The sequence below is a fragment of the Eptatretus burgeri genome, unplaced genomic scaffold (genome assembly GCF_056783735.1).
Source record: "Eptatretus burgeri isolate ZD-2024b unplaced genomic scaffold, Ebu_testis_v1 Ebu_testis_scaffold_826, whole genome shotgun sequence".
In the NCBI taxonomy this organism is placed as follows: Eukaryota; Metazoa; Chordata; class Myxini; order Myxiniformes; family Myxinidae; genus Eptatretus; species Eptatretus burgeri.
This window is the reverse complement of record NW_028222775.1, coordinates 394-20,000: the sequence shown is the minus strand read 5'-3', so window position 1 is coordinate 20,000 and position 19,607 is coordinate 394. Positions and strand designations below refer to the sequence as shown.

The 19,607-nt window shown below is 33.8% G+C and overlaps 1 non-coding gene across 1 annotated transcript; it reads left to right on the top strand.

Annotated features, from left to right (window-relative positions):
• The first annotated feature begins 19,315 nt into the window (after nt 1–19,315).
• On the top strand, nt 19,316–19,388 carry TRNAT-AGU (transfer RNA threonine (anticodon AGU)). The gene has a single exon. It is a non-coding gene; the product is annotated as a tRNA-Thr (tRNA).
• Nucleotides 19,389–19,607: the final 219 nt, after the last annotated feature.

Genomic DNA, 19,607 nt, shown 5'->3' with positions numbered 1-19,607 from the left:
GCGTATATCACAAATGGGTGCATGATAGATTTATTATAATCTTCAAAATAAATCTTTTCACCAGGTTTAGGTATTGTAATTACAGCTGATTTATGATTACTACAATATTTTGAATGTTGTTCTAATCGTTCTTTTGTATGAAATGAATTAAGACATCGCTTACAAGGATATATTTTGTTTGCTGTTCTGAATACCTGAGAAGAGATTAATCTTGATAAATTATTGATGTATGTGTAATGTGAATTCTTTCCAACACTAAAATATAAAAGATCAATGTGTGTTTCTTCATTTTTATAGTTGTTTGAAATTTTTAATATTTGAATTTTGTTTGTATCCGTTAATCCATATACATTAATAGAAAGATTATTCTTTTTCTCAAATTTAGGAATATCTGTTAATGGCATTGGGAATTTAAAATCTTTAATGTCCAAGGTATTCTCATATTTCATATATTGTTTTACTCTTTCTGAATTACATTTTGGTGGATGAAAGTGAGCAAGAACAGACCAGAGAAAACATTTATTATCATTGTTCTTAATATTAACAACTGCCTTCTTTAGTTTTATTTCTTTTGGTAATTCAATATAAGAAGAAGCTTTAAGAGGGTTTGATTTTAGAATGTGTATATCTAAAAAGATGATTTTTTAATATTGAATCCACTTCCTACCACTGTATTATCAACATCCTCCTCTTGTCTTGATAGTTCTTCATAAACCCCACTATTCAAAAAATCTTGAAATGATGTTATAAAATGAAGACCTGTTCTCATATAAGGAGTATGTTCTTCATCTTGTCTTTTCATATTCATTTTCACTCCCATATAAAACTTTAAAGTTTTCATTTCTTTTAATGTATTTTTAATAAATTTTTCAACATCGGGTTTCACTATTTCAATTGATTCAGCTATTGATGATGGACCGGGTTCTCCAAATTGAAAAATCCTTATTTTTATATGCCCTTTAAATGCCTCATCAGTGTTTTCAATATAATAGTCTCCCTTTACTTTAAACTCATTTTTCTTGTGTTTTTGTGATTGAAGATGTTGATTATAACTACTCTTCAAAACATCCTTTGAACAGATATCACAATGTTTTCTTTCCAACTCAAGAGGAGATATTTGATGAAATAGATTAAATGTGTGTTTGTTGGTTCGGAGGTGTTTTCTATAATGTTTATATTCGTGATTACAAACATCGCAGTACGTTGTATTCACCATATTTATAGAATAAAACTTTGCTTAAACTAAAATTTTCTTGATGAAAATTTCGTTTAATTTATAGGTGAATCTGTGCTTAAAAACATTTTATCCTCCAACTTTTTCACTTAATAAATACAATGTTTCAAGACACAAAAGACAAGTTTCAATCAATCTCTTCATCTGTTAAAGATACTGAGAAATATGTCAAGGATGTAAAATTGAACAAAGATAAATATAACAACTATTGGATAAAAACTATTATGGTAAATAATATGAGTTCTTCAATTTCCTTCAGTGGAAGGGCTTTTAGTATACCTGGTAGAACATCAATTAAAGTATCTCTAACAAAAGTTTCTCCTCTCCTTCTAGTAATATATTCAAAACTAGAAAAAGCAATGAAACAAGAAAAAGTATCAAAGAACAAAAACCTTATGGATGAAGCTTTAGAAAGAAAAGATAAGACCATCTGTAATATGCAAGGAGAAATTTGTATTTTTTCAACAACCCTAAAGATGTAAATCTTGATGAAATAAAGGATGTTAATATATCAGGTGAAATGACATTTCGTTCAATAGTAGTTAACGATAATTTTAAAATTACCTTTAATATAAAAAATGTTGTCGTTGAATCTGATAATGAAAAAAAGTATATCGATATCGATGGTAATATACAACTGAAAGTATAGATGAATTTCAGTTTAAGTAAAGTTTTACTTTATAAATATGCTAGACTTTCCTGATTCTCCATATGACAAATTTGAGAATTGTCCTGCGTGTGAAAGACAGGGATTAAACACAGAGTCAAAAGCCTATAAACAATGTATATTCTGTGATTATCTTCTAATTAATGATAATAAAAAATATAAAAAGGAAAATAATTCTTTTAGATTTACACCAAAAATGAATTACTTTACAAGATTGATTAGAGAAATGAATGTAAAGTATGAGGATGATAACACACCTTTCCTTACAAGGGAAGAAACTGAACGTATAAGAGAAATGTTCAAAGGATTGTTGTTGTATATTATTAATGGATGTAATTTTCAGGGAAATATCAACACAAGATATTGTATAAATAAAATAATGGATTATCTTGAAATTAAACCTGAACTTAGGATAAAATATAGAGTTTCTAAAAATTCCAATAATAAATTAAATAACCTGTTTTTCAAATATATAAATGAATGATTTTTTACCTATTTGGGAAAATAAGATAAAATTTAACAACCATAAAAATCTCCCAAATTCATTAAGATGTCTCATAGTTGGTTCAAGTGGATGTGGAAAAACCTGCTTACTTTTAAAAATGCTCCTCACTCCCAACTTTTTAGATTATGACAATTTAATAATTTTCACAAAGTCGAGTTTTCAACCAGAGTATCAACTACTCTCACAAGGTTTTAATGCTGGTCTTCAAAAAGAAGATATAATAGGTTTATTTAAACGTCAAAAAACCTAAATGATTATAACATTGAAGATATAATTCAACTATTTTGTGATACACAGAGATGTAAAAAGAAATCAAATCTTATAACTTGTATTCTTAGTGATAATACGGATGATATACCGTCTCCCCAAGATTTGGATAAATCAAAAAAGAACCTCGTTATCTTTGATGATTGTGTTAATGAGAGAAACCAAACGGTAATGGACAGCTACTACACAAGAGGGAGACATTCTTCTTGTAATTGTATTTATCTTAGTCAATCGTACTTTCAACTTCCTCGTCGTTCCATCAGAAACAATGCTAATACTTTTATTTTATTCAAGTTAAATTCAATAGATATCAATAATTTTTGGAGAGATAATTGTTCTACATTATGTAGTAAAAAGAAATTTGAGGATTACATGAAGCACACGACTGAAAAATATAAATATATTGTTGTGAAACAAGATGAGATATTAAGGGATATATTTTTTGTTTTATAAACAATTACATATATAAATGACAACTATTATTATAAATCTTGTGGGTAAATCTGCTTCTGGAAAAAACTTTCATAAATCAAGGTTCTTGTGTAGTACAAATGAGAATATTGTAAATTTACTTAAAAAACACCCCGTGATATGCATTGTATCAACAACAACTAGAGCAATAAGACCTGGAGAAGTAAAAGGTGAAGATTATCACTATATTTCAGTGGAGGAACATATGCGATTGAGGAATGAAGGACAAATATTTGAGGAGGTTTCTCTTGGTACAACAAAATATTCACATTGTAAGAGTGAGTTAAAGAAACTAAAATCTGGTGGTGTTGGGATATTAGAAACTAATCCAGAAGGAACGAGACAAATTATTAAATATCTGAGCGGAGTGAAGATTTTATCATTCGGTTTTGATGTTGATGAAGAAACTCAACACAAACGTATGAAAAGCAGAGATGCAAGGATTAGTGAAGAAGAAATTACAACTCGCATTAATGTTAATAAAGAATTTGATGAAATATTTAAAGAAAAGGATTTATTTGAACACATCTACTTGAATGATGAAGAAAAGGAAAATTTCCCTGTTGATCTTTACAATTCATTAAATGATATTTTACAATAAATAAATGGATACAAAAGAAAGAGCAAGAAGATTTAAGGAACATCAAGAGTTGGTTTCAAAAGTTGTAAAACAACAGGAAGACATAAAGAAAAAACGCAGACAGAAACTAACGGGCGAAGAAGCATTTGAAAAAAAACAAGATAAATTTTTTAAACCACTTTTAAAAACTTCCCAAGAAAAAATGAAAGATGTTTCCACAGTTCCCACAGTAGAATATACTCCTAGAAAGCTTCAAATGTTAAAAGATTTTAGTCAAATGACGGAGGAAGAATTAGAGCATATTGGAGAATTAGAACATGATGATGAAGGTTTATTTCAACAACTGGAAGAGATTAATCAACCCCTGATTATATTGTGAATGCTATTCAAAACAATGAATATTCAGCGGATTCAAAAACCAAAGCAGGACTCATTCCAACAGAACAACCAGCAATATTTCATCTTGTTCAAGAAAAGGTATTGATATTTAATGATGAATTAAAGTTCTTAAGTTCTGCTCAACCCCCTGTTAAACTAACTCCGAGATTAATGTTTCTTCTCACAAAAGATGGAAGACAAGGTTCAACTGTGAGGGATGAATCAAAGTATATTGATAAACCATTGGATATGGAAAATAATGATGATAGAGTATATATTGATTTGCTGAACACTCTAAATTATAAGGTTATTCTTTCTGGTAAAAGTAGGAAGAATGAGAAGGAGAAACACATTATTCAGGCTTTAAGTATCCTTGGTTCAGGTATTAGTTTTCTTCCAAATGACCCATCGCAATTAGTTAATAGACTGTTATTGTTGTTAGGCAGTAAGAAGGCTGGAAATAACAATTGTTTTAATGAAGCATCAGCCATTTTAGACCAGTTGATGAACATGAAAATAATTAATAAATCTCAATATAAAGACATTTTAACTCATATTAAATAAGATGAGAAGCACAATCCTGAGTTTTAATTTCACAACAAGCGACCACACATCTTCATTCCCATACCCACTACAACTTGACACAACAAAAGAATATGAGGCATCTTTATTGTCCATGGAGACTTATAATACCTTATTTAATATAACCGAGAAAAATGACAAGTTTAGTTATAATCCGGGAAGTGGATACAAAACGATAACAGTCTCACCCGAGCATACGAGATTTCTCAAATATCTTCCGAAATTGCTCGTCTTATGAAAGAACAGGGTGATGAACCAAAAAATATTGTTATAAACATTCAAAAACATACTTCAAAATCAACGATTAAAGTTAAAAATAACTACAAGGTTGATTTCACAATTGATAATTCATTTAGAGAGTTATTAGGTTTCTCCTCAAAAAAGATTGAAACTAATGGGACGTTTTACAGTGATAATGTCATTCAAATATCCTCAGGAATAAATTCGGTGTTAATTCACTGTGATTTGATTGATGGTGCTTATAATGATGGATTAAAAACAAATACAATATTTTCATTCAGCGCATACTCAACCCCAATTGGTTATAAATTCAATATGGAACCTAAAAATTTGGTTTATCTACCTGTGTCAGGAAAAACCATACACAGAGTAAATTTTAGGATAACCGACCAAGATAATCGTGTGATTTCTTTTAATGGAGAAGTTATATCCATCAGAATTCACCTACGTGAAGTTTTTCAATAAATAAATACGATGGTTATTGTGAGGAAGCACGAGTTGGGAAAATATAAAATAATTACAGGGGATGGGATGTTCCTTTCCCCGTACTACAAGGGTGAAGGTATGTATCTTGGTAGAGGATACTATAAACCTAAGAGACAAAGGGGTGTTGGACATCAATTTAGAGGAGATGGGATAATTGATACTCTCATGGGTATTGGTTCAACTATTCTTAAACATAAAGACCTAATTGGTTCAACTGCTTCTGCTGTGGGAAATGTAGCAGGTGCTGTAAAGAGTATAAAAGATGCTCAGAAAGAATCTCATAAATTACAAGCAATAAAAGAAATTAAGAAAGGTAAAACTCAGTTGTCCCCCAAGAACGACAGAAAATAATTCAAATACTTGGATCAGGGTTTCAAAAGTTTTAACATCTTTTTTCCTAAATAAATACAAGTATGGAAGCAATTGATAGTATCTATGATTTGGATGATACTATTATTATCTCAAACTCCACTAAAAAGAAGATTACTTCAAGGTAAATGCAATAACTGGAACAGACTGGAATACAAATGGTACAAAAAGTTTTGAAATAAATAATCAACAAACCTATTTGAATCTCTCCGAAAGTTTCTTGTTGTGTAAATTTAAATTCACTAAGGCTGGGAATAACACAAACGCTACACTTGTAAATGATTTCTTCTGGAAAATGTTTGATAGTGTGCGATTGTATATTGGAACACAAGAAGTTGAAGCGGTTGATTATGTCTCTGCTGTATCTGAAATGATGAAATTTACACTCTATACATTCAGTGATAGAATGGGAAAGGGGTCTGTCGAAGGTTTTATTCCTGATATGTCAACGGGAACAAACACAGACCCTGGATATATTCAAAGGAAAGGAATGTATAATGATGATACAAAAGCAGAAAATAGTTTTACTGTGGCAGTTCCTCTTAAAGGTATATTTGGATTTTGTGATTATGATAAAGTTCTGTATGGTCTTAAAATTAGATTTCAACTACAAAGGAATGATAATGAAAATAGATTGCTTTTTGGTGTTGGTAATGCTTTTGGTGATCAGAATAAATTTGTAATTGAGGAGATGAGTTGGTATATCAGTGAATATACTCCTAATCTTAAAACAGAAGAGATGTTGAATCGAAGACTTAACTCAAAGAAACCACTCAGTGTATCATACCTCAAAAGAAGATGTCAACACGTTAAACTCAATCAAACTACTTACACGTGGAATTTGGGTGTTCTGGAAGGAAAGCCACGATATCTGTGGATGATTTTTAAAAAGCCAGATGGTGATACTGCGACTGATAAGAATAATGCATTGAGTGATAATGCTAAGGTGAAACAACTTCGCGTTTCTCTAGATGGAACATTTTATCCACGAGATAGATTGGAAATTAATTGGGAAAAAAATGATTTTGCTGAAGCATACAAGTCTTACCAAAAGGTGTGTGAAAGTAATGGAAATAAAGAACCTATTTTGGATATGACAGCATTTAAAAGTTTGTATACAATCTATACGTTTGACCTGAGCGCTCAAAAAGAAACTATAAAGTCTAATCAGTGGATACTTCCCTATACATTGAAAGAGGAGAGAGTGAAGAAGTTGATACATATTGTTTGCTTTTGGAAGAAACAGAATTGCAGATTAATACAGATAATGGTGTGATGATTAGTCTCACATAATTTTTTGTTAAATAAATGAGTGGCAAAGTACCAACTGGGGTATATGTTAATCAAATCAATCTTCATAAACTATCATCTTGTGTTCAAAATCAAAAGCCTTGTACGATTAACGTTAATACAATTCAGAGAAAAGGAGCAGTAAGAATTGATGTTTTGCTCACAAGAGAACAGGTTAAAATCTTGAATGACACTGGCTCACTTAAAATTAAAATGACAAAACCAATGTTGAAAAAATATTCAATAAGAGAGACGAGTGGAGGATTTCTCCCATTTCTAATTCCTTTATTTGCTGGTTTAAGTGCGGTTGGAGCATTGACGGGTGGTATTTTAACAGCGGTCAAAACTGCCAATGAAAGGAAGGCTCAACTCCAGGCTCAAAAAGAATTGGAAAGACATAACAAAGAGTTGGAGAAACAAATTAGTGGAAGTGGTGTAATTGTAGATTTTGCTGAAAAACTTGAAGGTCTGCCTGATAAAGCGAGATTGTTAGTTGGAGATATGCTTTCTTCTATAGCACAAGCAGGTGTAAAATTAACGAAAAGAGGTAATGGATTATATCTTTCTAATAAATAAATGAGCATTGATGAGTGGTTGAAAGAATTTGGAAAGAATACAACATCAAATTTACAACTTGCCAAATATTGTAAGAAATTAAAAATTCATAATGTGGTTATTTGTATGAGAGATGAATTAACAAATGTGTCGAAACATACAAAGAATATTATTATGAACTTAGAAGATAATGATGGGAACGGTTCTCATTGGGTTTGTATTTTTAATAGTCAAGACAAATATTATTTTGATAGTTTTGGTCTTCCACCACCTGTTGAAGTCATAAAATTCTTACAGAATGGTGTTTATCAAACATTTCAAGTCCAAGAATTAAATTCCAAGTGTTGTGGTCAATTATGTCTATATGTGTTATTTCAACTCAACAAAAATAAAAAATTTTATGATATTATTTTTAATCTAATATAAATGACTTATGTTGGTAAAGATGGTTCTATCTTTGGTGTATCTCAAGAACTGGATATTGATTTATCAAATTATTACACAAAGGCACAGGCTGAACGATATAAATATAATATAAACAAAAATATTAACATGAAAAATGCTTATAAATTAAAAAATTATCCAAGCCCGACTGACGCGAATGACTTGGTGAGATTAAGCGATTTATCACAATATATATACTTAAATAAAACGGCTGTGTATTCTAAAGATACAGAAGTGTTGATATTATCTCCAGGTCATACAGAATTCACAGTTCGAATTAAAATAAATTTTTATAAAGAAGGGCGTATCGTTTGTATGAGAATAGAACAATGGGGGTATGATATGAATGATTTAGGGTATAATTGGTCATTTAAAATTAACCTCGAAGACCTGGAACAATTAAATCAGTCTCGTAAGGAAGAATATTATCCACTTGGTATCGAGAATGAGTTTTGTGGAGCCACGATTAGTAAACAACAAATAAAAGAATTTAATAAGGGTAAATATAATAATGGTTTTGCCCTTGTTTATCTCATGAAAACAGAAAAAACAGGATTATATATAATAAGTAAGGAAATACAAAATGATTTAACTATGGGAAGATGGGGAGGTGTTTTGTGCCATAATATTATTCTAACATATATTTCTAATACATAAATGACAGCAAGAAGGCTTCAAGAAAATTATCATTTCTGTGTCCAAGCATACCTTCAAGAAAAGGGTATTCGGTATTTTAATAAATATGTTCTACAACATAAGAATGAGGTATTTTCAATAAAAGATTGGCATTATGCTGATGTTGATAAACCAACAACTTTAGATTTAATTAGAATGTTAAATAATGAAAAAATTATAAGGTTAAGAAAAGGTAAGGCTCTTTTAGAAATTCAAAAGAAATTTTATTGGTATCCTGTTGTAAAAAAATTATTTTGGATACAGGAATAACAAGAAATCCTGATGAATATATGTATAATATTCTATGGGGTGTAAACGATTCAAGTATAGTAAGGGATGAGGAAGGAGTTGAAGAAGAGAGGGAAGAGGAGGAAAAGGAGGAGGAGGAGAGAGAGAAGGAGGAAAGAGAGAAGAGAGAGAGGGAGGAAAGAGAGAGAATGAATAAATATCAAAATATGGAAACCAGTGAGATTCAAAAAAGAATAGAGGTATTAAAGAAATTAACTTATCTCACCAGGGAGGAATACAAAGAATTAAAAAGTCTATTTGCAATACTTTCGACAAGACTATCGACATCGAGAAGACATGTATTTTAATTCAAGTTTTTCTTAAATAAATGGAGGAGAGAGTGAAGGCATTTCTAAGGATTCTTTATGTTTTAAAAATTAAGATTCAAATGTGCATGTTGGAAACTAAAAAGGTTTTTGCACTCTGCAGAAATTTTTCTCATAAATAAATGAGTTATTGTCTCAAATGTAAAAAGAAAACTAATACTAAAAATATTTCATATATTAAAAGTAAAAATAACAGGGTTATACAAAAAGGTATATGTTCGGTGTGTGGTTCAAAAAAAATCAATTTATCTCCAAACACAAACTCGGAGGAGATATACAAAAGTTTTTATCAGGAAGTAAATTTACAACTACTGGAATACCAGGGGAATTACATCTTCCAGGTTATTCTTTCTGTGGTCCAGGCACAAACTTAGATAAAAGATTAGATGAGGCAGACAATCCTAAATCCTGGAGTAAACCAATCAATAGAGTTGATGAAGTGTGCATGAGACACGATATTGATTATGGGAATACCACAACGTTGGAAGAAAAGCATGAAGCCGATAGAGAAATGTTGTATAATTTGTCTCTGATACAAAATCCAACCTTGAGAGAAAAAGTTGATAGGTTCATCGTGAAGAAGATGATTAGTGCTAAATTGAAACTTGGACTTGGAAATTCAAAAAACTTATAGGCTCTAATGATGCCATTAAGACTGAAGAGCAATTAGCTGATGAATTACATAAACCAATATTCACAAAGTTTCAGAGAAGGAAAGTTTATTCCAAGGAAGTTGATTATATCTGGTCTGCTGATTTGATTGAACTCAATAATGATAAGGGGTACAAGTATGCTTTAACCGTTATTGATTTGAGGAGTAGATATGCGTGGGTTGTCCCTTTAAAAAACAAAACAGGTAATACTCTTATGTTAGCTTTTCAACAGATATTTAATAAAAGTAAGAGAAAACCTAAAAAATTGTGGACTGATGAGGGTAGAGAGTTTTATAACAAGACATTTATGAATTTTCTAAAAAATAACAGTATTACATTATACAGTACCTTTAATGAAGGGAAGGCAGTTGTTGTTGAACGTTTTAATCGTACCTTAAAAGAGAGACTATATAAAAAATTCACACAACTCGGTTCACAGCAATGGTCATCTTTTATTCAGGATATTGTGGATAAGTATAATGACACGATTCACACGTCAACGAATATGAAGCCATCAGAAACATTTACAAAATTAAAATATGAAAAAGAGATTAATGTCAGAAAACCGAAGTTCAAAGTTGGTGATATCGTAAGAATATATAGGTGGAAATCTCATTTTGAAAAGGGTTTTACTGAACGATGGACGAAAGAACTTTTTAAAATTGTTGATGTAATAGATACAGTTCCTTGGACTTATAAAATATATGATTTGGAAGGGGAAGAGATTTTAGGTTCATTTTATTCACAGGAATTACAAAAGACAAAACTAAGCAGATAATACACCTTTGTGGACACTCGAGGGCCAAGTCCAAGGTGTATAACAGTATATAATGTGTGTCAAGGGGGACGTTCTTAGATCTGTGAACCCTAAACACAGAATCCTCAACTGAATAGTCAAGGCTTAACTTTTGTTTGTGTGTGTGTGTGTGCAATGGGAGCAATAGGTTGGCGCTTCACTCCCTCCTACTATACACCGTTGTGGACACTCGAGGGCCAAGTCCGAGGTGTATAACAGTATATAATGTGTGTCAAGGGGGACGTTCTTAGATCTGTGAACCCCAAACACAGAATCCTCAACTGAATAGTCAAGGCTTAACTTTTGTTTGTTGATGTGTATGTGTGTGTGTGTCCCAACCCTCACATTCAAAATCTCAACCCCAACCCTCACATTCAAAATCTCAACCCCAACTCAATGTCTTTTTCAAAATGAGATTTCCACCTATATATATATATTTTTACGTTTTTTTTCTTCTTCCAATTCTGTCTTTTAAGGCTTTCAGGTTTGATGACGTAGAAAGGGGGAGTAAGCCTGCACTTTCTTCCCAGAACTTTCTTGATCTTGCTCCCATCAAGCACCATCCGACAAAGAACTACATCGATAGGTTTAGATCCCAAAGAGTGATAGCAACTCCAAAAGTCTCCAAAATATAAATAAATAAAATAATAATAATAATAAATAAATAAATAAATAAATAAAAGCCCCCAAAAAAGTTTCAAGTGTCCAACATAAACCCAACTTTCCAAGTCTTCAAGGTATAACCACATTCCCGTTGAGTTTCCAAGATATGTATCACATTGTGAGTTATCAATCCAGAACCCACATTTCAAGTATTCAAAGTAAAACCAACTTACAAAGTCTCTTAAGGATAACTCATTTACTGATTTTTTCAAAAAATGTGAGTCTCCAAGGTAGGCCCCATATTTAGAACCATCTTGGCAGAACCCTTTTCCTGAGTCTCCAAGGTAGTTATTTAAACCATCAAGGCAGAACTCATTTACTGATTTTTTCAAAATTTGTGAGTCTCCAAGGTAGGCCCCATATTTAGAACCATCTTGGCAGAACCCTTTTCCTGAGTCTCCAAGGTAGTTATTTAAACCATCAAGGCAGAACTCATTTACTGATTTTTTCAAAATTTGTGAGTCTCCAAGGTAGGCCCCATATTTAGAACCATCTTGGCAGAACCCTTTTCCTGAGTCTCCAAGGTAGTTATTTAAACCATCAAGGCAGAACTCATTTACTGATTTTTTCAAAATTTGTGAGTCTCCAAGGTAGGCCCCATATTTAGAACCATCTTGGCAAAACCCTTTTCCTGAGTCTCCAAGGTAGTTATTTAAACCATCAAGGCAGAACTCACTCATCAAGGTATAACTTGTTCAGTGGGTATTGTCTTGATAACTCACAATGAGTACTATTGCTGTAAAACTCTTTCAGGATTTTGCTGGTCTCCAAGGTATAACTCTTTGGTTGGGTCATCAAGGACGAACTCGTTCTGTGGGTCTTGGTCGCTCATAAGGTCTTCAACCAAGCCAACAATTTCGCCCCAAGTTGTAGCAAAAGCAGTATTTTCATTTCGTATTTCAGACACAATTTCCTGTGAGAGAAAATAATAATGTATTAATTAAGTTATTTAATTATTAAATGAGTATGCTTCAATCAAAGTTTGAAAATAGGAAAATAAAAAATCTTACCTCAATAGATAAGAGGTTTGAATCCAGTTCATCAACTTGAAGGTTTAGTTCCATAGAAGACAGAGAGTTCCAAGGAACACCAAAGTCATCCCACTCAAGGTCTTCAACCAAGCCAACAATTTCCCCCAAGTTGTAGCAAAAGCAGTATTTTCAGATACAATTTCCTGTGAGAGAAAATAATAATGTATTAATTAAGTTATTTAATTATTAAATGAGTATGCTTCAATCAAAGTTTGAAAATAGGAAAATAAAAAATCTTACCTCAATAGATAAGAGGTTTGAATCCAGTTCATCAACTTGAAGGTTTAGTTCCATAGAAGACAGAGAGTTTGAGACAAGCACACAGAACACCATTGCCAGCAAGAACAAATGTTTAAAATGGAGCCTGGGTTTGAAGCTTTTATAGAGAAAGACTGGTGGGTGTGGTTTCCTTTGGAAATTCCCTGGGCAAGCCTAGGCAAGCCTTCATTGGGAAATTTTTCAAAACCATAACATCCTGTAATTTTCTAGTGATTTCTTTGTGAGTCAGAGATGAACTGGAAATGATGGAAGAGTGGGCGGGGCTTAGCAAAAGTAGGCGGAGCTTAGGAAAAGTGGGCGGGGCTTAAAGAAAAGTGGGCGGGGCTTAACAAAAAATAACCTGTGGCTCAGGAGGTGGTCAGATGAGAGCATTAAGAGAAGTTTATCATTTCGTAATGGCACAAAAGGGGTATCTTAAAAAATATAAAGATTCAAATGTTTTGTTTGTCAATATTTTAGATGGGGATTATTGTGCAAAGAAAATTAAACTATTGAAGGAATTTGAGAATGAACAAATCTTTATAGGTTCAATGAGTGAGCTGTTCAACCCCCAGGTGTTCAATTCAATGAGGTTCAACCTCCAAGTTAAAAGGGGAGACAAATAAATATACCTTGGGATAAAAAGGGGATTTATTTTTAGGGAAAAAAAATATAAATCGCTGAAAATCCCCCATTCATTTACATGGGGAAAAGTGAGCCAGAATCAGTATTCTTACCCTACTCCCTTGTTTATCTCATGAAAACAGAAAAAACAGGATTATATATAATAAGTAAGGAAATACAAAATGATTTAACTATGGGAAGATGGGGAGGTGTTTCGTGCCATAATATTATTCCAACATATATTTCTAATACATAAATGACAGCAAGAAGGCTTCAAGAAAATTATCATTTCTGTGTCCAAGCATACCTTCAAGAAAAGGGTATTCGGTATTTTAATAAATATGTTCTACAACATAAGAATGAGGTATTTTCAATAAAAGATTGGCATTATGCTGATGTTGATAAACCGACAACTTTAGATTTAATTAGAATGTTAAATAATGAAAAAATTATAAGGTTAAGAAAAGGTAAGGCTCTTTTAGAAATTCAAAAGAAATTTTATTGGTTTCCTGTTGTAAAAAAAATTATTTTGGATACAGGAATAACAAGAAATCCTGATGAATATATGTATAATATTCTATGGGGTGTAAACGATTCAAGGATAGTAAGGGATGAGGAAGGAGTTGAAGAAGAGAGGGAAGAGGAGGAAAAGGAGAAGGAGGAGAAGAAAGAGAAGGAGGAAAAGGAGAAGAGAGAGAAGGAGGAAAGAGAGAATAGAGAGAGGGAGGAAAGAGAGAAGAGAGAGGGAGAAGAAAGAGAAGGAGGAAAAGGAGAAGAGAGAGAAGGAGGAAAGAGAGAATAGAGAGAGGGAGGAAAGAGAGAAGAGAGAGAGGGAGAAGAAAGAGAAGGAGAAAAAGGAGAAGAGAGAGAGGGAGGAAAGAGAGAGAATGAATAAATATCAAAATATGGAAACCAGTGAGATTCAAAAAAGATTGGTGGTATTACAGAAAATAACTCAACCCACCGAGGAGGAAAACAAAGAATTGACAAGTCTATTTGCAATATTTTCTTCAAGACTATTGACATCGTCAAGCTATTCATTTTAATTCAAGTTTTTTCTTAAATAAATGGAGGAGAGAGTGAAGGCATTTCTAAGGATTCTTTATGTTTTAAAAATTAAGAATCAAATGTGCATGTTGGAAACTAAAAAGGTTTTTGCACTCTGCAGGAATTTTTCTCATAAATAAATGAGTTATTGTCTCAAATGTAAAAGAAAACTAATACTAAAAATATTTCATATATTAAAAGTAAAAATAACAGGGTTATACAAAAAGGTATATGTTCGGTGTGTGGTTCAAAAAAATCAATTTATCTCCAAACACAAACTCGGAGGAGATATACAAAAGTTTTTATCAGGAAGTAAATTTACAACTACTGGAATACCAGGGAATTACATCTTCCAGGGTATTCTTTCTGTGGTCCAGGCACAAACTTGGATAAAAGATTAGATGAGGCAGACAATCCTAAATCCTGGAGTAAACCAATCAATAGAGTTGATGAAGTGTGCATGAGACATGATATTGATTATGGGAATACCACAACGTTGGAAGAAAAGCATGAAGCCGATAGAGAAATGTTGTATAATTTGTCTCTGATACAAAATCCAACCTTGAGAGAAAAAGTTGATAGGTTCATCGTGAAGAAGATGATTAGTGCTAAATTGAAACTTGGACTTGGAAATTCAAAAAACTTATAGGCTCTAATGATGCCATTAAGACTGAAGAGCAATTAGCTGATGAATTACATAAACCAATATTCACAAAGTTTCAGAGAAGGAAAGTTTATTCCAAGGAAGTTGATTATATCTGGTCTGCTGATTTAATTGAACTCAATAATGATAAGGGGTACAAGTATGCTTTAACCGTTATTGATTTGAGGAGTAGATATGCGTGGGTTGTCCCTTTAAAAAACAAAACAGGTAATACTCTTATGTTAGCTTTTCAACAGATATTTAATAAAAGTAAGAGAAAACCTAAAAAATTGTGGACTGATGAGGGTAGAGAGTTTTATAACAAGACATTTATGAATTTTCTAAAAAATAACAGTATTACATTATACAGTACCTTTAATGAAGGGAAGGCAGTTGTTGTTGAACGTTTTAATCGTACCTTAAAAGAGAGACTATATAAAAAATTCACACAACTCGGTTCACAACAATGGTCATCTTTTATTCAGGATATTGTGGATAAGTATAATGACACGATTCACACGTCAACGAATATGAAGCCATCAGAAACATTTACAAAATTAAAATATGAAAAAGAGATTAATGTCAGAAAACCTAAGTTCAAAGTTGGTGATATCGTAAGAATATATAGGTGGAAATCTCATTTTGAAAAGGGTTTTACTGAACGATGGACGAAAGAACTTTTTAAAATTGTTGATGTAATAGATACAGTTCCTTGGACTTATAAAATATATGATTTGGAAGTGGAAGAGATTTTAGGTTCATTTTATTCACAGGAATTACAAAAGACAAAACTAAGCAGATAATACACCTTTGTGGACACTCGAGGGCCAAGTCCGAGGTGTATAACAGTATATAATGTGTGTCAAGGGGTGGACGTTCTTACATCTGTGAACCCCAAACACAGAATCCTCAACTGAATAGTCAAGGTTTAACTTTTGTTTGTGTGTGTGTGTGTGTGTGTGTGTGTGTGTGTGTGTGTGTGTGTGTGTGTGTGTGTGTGTGCAATGGGAGCAATAGGTTGGCGCTTCACTCCCTCCTACTATACACCGTTGTGGACACTCGAGGGCCAAGTCCGAGGTGTATAACAGTATATAATGTGTGTCAAGGGGTGGACGTTCTTACATCTGTGAACCCCAAACACAGAATCCTCAACTGAATAGTCAAGGCTTAACTTTTGTTTGTTGATGTGTATGTGTGTGTGTGTCCCAACCCTCACATTCAAAATCTCAACCCCAACCCTCACATTCAAAATCTCAACCCCAACTCAATCCTCACCCAACACAGTCTTTTTCAAAATGAGATTTCCACCTATATATATATATATATATATATATATATATATATATATATATATATATATATATATATATATATTTTACGTTTTTTTTTCTCTTCTTCCAATTCTGTCTTTTAAGGCTTTCAGGTTTGATGACATAGAAAGAGGGAGTAAGAACTTTCTTGATAGGTTTAAATCCCAAAGAGTGGTAGCATTTCAAGTCTTCAAAATAACCCCAACTTTCCAAGTCTCCAAGGTAGTTATTTAAACCATCAAGGCAGAACTCATTTACTGATTTTTTCAAAATTTGTGAGTCTCCAAGGTAGTTCCCATATTTAGAACCATCTTGGCAGAACCCTTTTCCTGAGTCTCCAAGGTAGTTATTTAAACCATCAAGGCAGAACTCATTTACTGATTTTTTCAAAATTTGTGAGTCTCCAAGGTAAAACTTGTATTCTGGCTCATCAACGTATAACTTGTTCAGTGGGTATTGTCTTGAGAACTCACAATGAGTACTATTGCTGTAAAACTCTTTTTCAGGATTTTGCTGGTCTCCAAGGTATAACTCTTTGGTTGGGTCATCAAGGACGAACTCGTTCTGTGGGTCTTGGTCGCTCATAAGGTCTTCAACCAAGCCAACAATTTCCTCCCAAGTTGTAGCAAAAGCAGTATTTTCATTTTGTATTTCAGATACAATTTCCTGTGAGAGAAAATAATAATGTATTAATTAAGTTATTTAATTATTAAATGAGTATGCTTCAATCAAAGTTTGAAAATAGGAAAATAAAAATCTTACCTCAACAGATAAGAGGTTTGAATCCAGTTCATCAACTTGAAGGTTTAGTTCCATACAAGACAGAGAGTTCGAGGCAAGCACACAGCACACCATTGCCAGCAAGAACAAATGTTTAAAATGGAGCCTGGGTTTGAAGCTTTTATAGAGAAAGACTGGTGGGTGTGGTTTCCTTTGGAAATTCCCTGGGCAAGCCCAGGCAAGCCTTCATTGGGAAATTTTTCAAAACCATAACATCCTGTAATTTTCTAGTGATTTCTTTGTGAGTCAGAGATGAACTGGAAATGATGTAAGAGTGGGCGGGGCTTAGCAAAAGTAGGCGGAGCTTAGGAAAAGTGGGCGTGGCTTCGAAAAATACCTTATGAAAAGTGGGCGGAGCTTAGCAAAAGTGGGCGGGGCTTAGGAAAAGTGGGCGTGGCTTAGAAAAAATACCTTATGAAAAGTGGGCGGGGCTTAGCAAAAGTGGGCGGGGCTTAGGAAAAGTGGGCGTGGCTTAGAAAAAATACCTTATGAAAAGTGGGCGGAGCTTAGCAAAAGTGGGCGGGGCTTAGGAAAAGTGGGCGTGGCTTAAAAAAATACCTTATGAAAAGTGGGCGGAGCTTAGCAAAGGTGGGCGGGGCTTAGGAAAAGTGGGCGTGGCTTAGAAAAAATACCTTATGAAACGTGGGCGGAGCTTAGCAAAAGTGGGCGGGGCTTAGGGAAAGTGGGCGTGGCTTAGAAAAAATACCTTATGAAAAGTTGGCGGAGCTTAGCAAAAGTGGGCGGGGCTTAGGAAAAGTGGGCGTGGCTTAGAAAAAATACCTCACAAAAAGTGGGTGGAGCTTAGCAAAAGTGGGCGGGGCTTAAAGAAAAGTGGGCGGGGCTTATTGAATACCTTGTGGAAAGTGGGCGGGGCTTAACAAAAGTGGGCGGGGCTTAAAGAAAAGTGGGCGGGGCTTAACAAAAAATAACCTGTGGCTCAGGAGGTGGTCAAACAAGAGCATTAAGAGAAGTTTATCATTTCGTAATGGCACAAAAGGGGTATCTTCAAAAATATAAAGATTCAAATGTTTTGTTTGTCAATATTTTAGATGGGGATTATTGTGCAAAGAAAATTAAACTATTGAAGGAATTTGAGAATGAACAAATCTTTATAGGTTCAATGAGTGAGCTGTTCAACCCCCAGGTGTTCAATTCAATGAGGTTCAACCTCCAAGTTAAAAGGGGAGACAAATAAATATACCTTGGGATAAAAAGGGGATTTATTTTTAGGGAAAAAAATATGAATCGCTGAAAATCCCCCATTCATTTACATGGGGAAAAGTGAGCCAGAATCAGTATTCTTACCCTACTTGTGTGTATGTGCGTGTGTGTGTGTGTGTGTGTGTGTGTGTGTGTGTATGTGTGTGTGTGTGTGTGTGTGTGTGTGTGTGTGTGTGTGTGTGTGTGAGTGTCTGTGTGTGTGTGTGTTTGTGTGTGTGTGCGTGTGTTTGTGTGTGTGTGTTTGTGTGTGTGTGTGTGTGTGTGTGTGTGTGTGTGTGTGTGTGTGTGTGTGTGTGTGTGTGTGTGTGTGTGTGTGTGTGTGTGTGTGTGTGTGTGTGTGTGTGTGTGTGTGTGTGTGTGTGTGTGTGTGTCTTCTTTTGTGTTGCTTTCTTCTTGGGACGACGGTGCAGTAATTGGTCTTAATTTTGATTTCACCCAAATTAACTTGTTTACCATTTGTAGGTGTACATACAACATCGAGGCTCGTGTAAGAGTGAGGTTACAGACCCTTTGGGTGTTTTCAAACCTGTCCAATTGTCCACCTTGCTCACTTGCCCTTTTTAAAATATAGAACGAAGAGATGGTCCTGATGTCATGTCTGAAATGAGCTTTGAAAGATAATGAGGTGAAAGTGGGGGGGGGGGTGCAGTTGGTGGTTTTGGTGTGACCTCAGTGCCAGCAGTGTTGAGGATGGAGTGATGCAGGCAGTGGTGATGTGGACTCGGTCGTCTTTCGATGTGGATTGTGTGAACACAACGGACACGAACCTGTTCTCATGAGATATCAATGGATGTTTCTATTATCTCTTCACTTGAGATGGAGCAGATGGGACAGTCAACTTGAGGGTCTTTCAAAAGGAAATGTCCTTTCTGATGAAATCATCTGCCAGGTCCACAGCAGGACCATCATCGTCATTCACACAAATCCAAAGTGGCTCTTTAGCTCAGGGGTGAGAGCACTGGTCTAGTAAACCAGGGGTCGTGAGTTCAAATCTCACAAGAGCCTACACTTTTACTTGTTCGTCACACATCACACAGCATGAACATTGAATGTTCCTATTCATCCTTTTGTTAAATTTACTGATGAAATTCATTGTGCTATTACACAGTTATATATTTCATCTGCACCAGTGTGTCTGTCCATCCATTTGTGGAATGCTTCTCAGTTTCGGGCGGAGCTTCCCTCATTCAGGGAGGGAGTTCAAAATCAAATCGCCGCCATTTT